The sequence below is a fragment of the Leptonotus elevatus genome, chromosome 21 (genome assembly GCF_054856555.1).
Source record: "Leptonotus elevatus isolate MCC_2025b chromosome 21, RoL_Lele_1.0, whole genome shotgun sequence".
Lineage (NCBI taxonomy): Eukaryota > Metazoa > Chordata > Actinopteri > Syngnathiformes > Syngnathidae > Leptonotus > Leptonotus elevatus.
This window is the reverse complement of record NC_141259.1, coordinates 14,039,294-14,042,527: the sequence shown is the minus strand read 5'-3', so window position 1 is coordinate 14,042,527 and position 3,234 is coordinate 14,039,294. Positions and strand designations below refer to the sequence as shown.

General features: G+C 51.0%; 1 non-coding gene across 1 annotated transcript; it reads right to left on the bottom strand.

Annotated features, from left to right (window-relative positions):
- Nucleotides 1-1,088: 1,088 nt before the first annotated feature.
- Nucleotides 1,089-1,162, bottom strand: trnat-agu (transfer RNA threonine (anticodon AGU)). The gene has a single exon. It is a non-coding gene; the product is annotated as a tRNA-Thr (tRNA).
- Between the last annotated feature and the right edge of the window lie 2,072 nt (nucleotides 1,163-3,234).

The following is a 3,234-nucleotide window of genomic DNA, read 5'->3' as shown; positions in this document are numbered from 1 at the left end:
AACAGATTTGTGAATAATGATGAAACTTAGCTATATTCTAATGCTAATTGCTGCAAATATACTTTTTTTCCTGATGAAAGAAGAGACTCTAATCTTTCTTTTGGTAGGTTCCATGCAGCAGCATACAGCAATAGAACACAATATTCTGTGGGCCTTGCAAAATCAGTCAAAATCCAGTAAAACAGCTGGGAGCAAAGGGGGTTGCTTCAGTCCAAATGGCTGCGAGTGAATGAGTTAAATGAGTAGTTAGCAGTTCGCGCCGCTGGAATTTCCTGCTCCCGACCCGACGAAAGGTGCAAAGCGCCTCGACTTTTAATGAGGTGAAAACCGCAGCTCGACTCGTCTCGAGCCGGTGAGCGTGAAATTGTCCGAGAAGACCGATCGCCGTTGCGCCCGATTAAAACGTCGTTAGTCATTCCCGGCTAATGTTTTAAAACTGGGTTGCCAGGAGCCGCGCCAGGCGAGAGGCTCGTTCCCGGGTCGCTCTCGGCCGGCCGGCCGGTCGGCGGCAAAGCTTAGCGACACCCTCCAGACGGGACGGCTGAGGAGCAGGTGGGCGTCAGCTGCCCGCCATACGTCAACACGCTAACGGCAGACACTTGGAAAAAGGACAAGCGCCGCGCAAAGAAAATGTCAATAAATGACGAAGGGGCTCAAAAAAATAAAAAAGCGATGGAAATAAGCCGGAGTCACAATGGAGTCAGCTGCTGGAATCAAACAGCTGCTGCCAAGAACAGAGCGGGAGAGACAAAGTGGGTTCTGTTTGGACTGGTTCTGAGCCAAAATCTAGGGCGGGGGGGGGGGGTGTTAAGGGGGGGCATGGACACCGTCCAACGGTTATGTAACGCCCCTCAGGTACGTTCTCCACTCCCAAACAATGACGCTGGTGTCGAGGCCGCGGTGTGAAGCGCTACGCTATCGCCACCAGTCCAGTCCACAATGGAGGACTTTGCTGGGATTGGTCGCAGCTGGTCATGGTTGACTGTGACCAATCACAGACTTCTTGGCGGGAGGCGCGGACGCGCGAGTGACGACGTCTTTCATGAACCGCTGACCAAGATTTGATCCGTTGGTTCTCCACGTCCAAAAGGCACCGCCGGGATTCGAACCCGGGATCTCCTGTTTACTAGACAGGCGCTTTAACCAACTAAGCCACGGCGCCGCGTGCGCAAGCTCCTCCGTGAACTCTGCGCCATTTGGCCCGCTTCCACGCTCCCCCGCCTGCTCCCTCTCGTCGCGTCCAAAGGTCACGTTCGGGAAGAACGACGGCGCGGAAGCCGCTCGCGAGTCGTCGGCGACTGGAAGCGCTTTTAGTTTTGAATGAGCATTTTCCGACACGCCGACCAATCCCGCGGAAGCCGCTTTTCCCATTTACGAGCCACGCTGTTACATAACAGACACTTTGCGAGTCCTCGCGCTGCGTATTATTAGCCACAGTATTGCGAGGCCGAGGGGGCCTCAAACATTTCCCTGAGGAACTCCACTCAAAATGTGTCACTTGGGTTGTTGACGCACCGTCACGTACGTCGCGTTCCAGCCTGGACAAACGAATTGGGACGCCTCTGATGACGGAATGCTTGTCTGTCTCTTTGAGCGATCCCATCACAGTTGCTTGATTGATTGGTTGCTTCGTTAGCCATTTGCTCAATTGGTTAGTTGCTTGGTAAGTATGTTGCTTGCTAGCTCAGATGAGACCTTTGCTTGGTTGGTTGGTTACTTGGTTGATTGTTTTTTTTTAAGTTAGTTAGTTAGTTAGTTAGAGGTTTCTTGTTAGTTGTTTTGTTTTTTAGCCTGCTTTGTTGGGCTATTTGTTTGGTTGGTTAGTTGGTCGATTGGTAGGCTACTTGGTTGATCATTTGTTTAATTGGTTGGTTATTTAGTTTTATTAGATCATTGGTTGGTTGGTTACCTGGTTTTGTTATTGTTTTCTTATTTAAATGGCTATTTGCTTATTTCGTTGGCTGTTTGTTTTGATGAGTTAACTGGTTACTTAGTTACTGTGGTTGGTTGGTTGGTTGGTTGGTTGGTTAGAGCTTGCTTAGTTGGGTGGTTAATTGCTTGCTGGTTGGTGAGTTTGATAGTTTATTATTATTGTTTAGATGGTTATTTGGTTTGGTTGGTTGCTTCAGTGGTTGGTAAGTAGGTAGTTTGGTTTAGGGTTATTTGGTTGGTTAGTCATTTGTTTTTGTATTAATTAGAGATAGTTATTTGATTGGGTATTGATTTCGTGGGTCATGAATTCATGAATCAATAACCGAAGACTTCCGCTCATGCCGTAACCAACCGTCAGCTTCTTTTGTTTTTTTCCGTTTGTGAATCTTCGGTGGATGTCGCAGTCGCCTGAAAAAAAAAAAAGAAGAAGAAAAAAAGAGCGCAACCTCCCAACAATCTGCGGATTTATGCCCCAAATGACGGACATGCCCCAACTTGTTCCTAATTGGGAAGGCGAGGGAAGGGGCGGGGCTCGGGTCGGCAGCGAGCTTGCCGAGAAGTCGAAAACAAAATGTTGCTTTTAATTTCCGCGAGGACGTTTAGGCTGCTTAATGAACCGCCCGAGCGTGTTGCAGCTCTGCAGAACGGGAAGCTCGTTAGCGCGATTGGCAGTTCGGCGTCCTGACTCGGCAGAAACCTGGAAAACTGGAGCGGCAAATCAGTCACGTGACAAGAAAAGTCAACACGAGCAAGTTGCCGGAAGTGCCGACTGAAATGAAATGTTGCCCCGCGCGATGTTTTGTTTCGCTTGCAGAAGTTGAGCAGATGTTTGACCCGGAAAAGCTTCACCTGGCCCGGCGTCTTTGTTCCCGCGCACTCCTCGGCACCAGCGCAAATCTGCCGGGAGGCTAATCTGCCTCGACCCACCAGCTGCTCCCTTGGCACCGTGCAGGTGCCAACATTCCCGTTGCCGTGGCAACCGGCAGCCGCAGAAGGGCCTGGCGCCTGGCCTGGGCCCGTGCCCGGGCCTGGCGTGTGCCCGCCTGAACCTGAGTATTATTAGAAAGCGGGTGCTGGCGCGGCCAGCTCGTGGTGAGCTGCCACTGCCAGCTGTGTCGCCGGCAGACCGTTAAGTGGACTTTGGCCGTCTTTTTTTCTTGTTCTTACACAAAGTGGACAAGAGGCTCGGACGAAAGTCACTTCAGACTTTTTGTCTCGTGGGCCACAATCGCGCACAAAGGCCGCTTGGCGTCCTGCTTTTGCGGCGTCCGTCTTACTGGAACGGAACCCAAATGGCGGCGC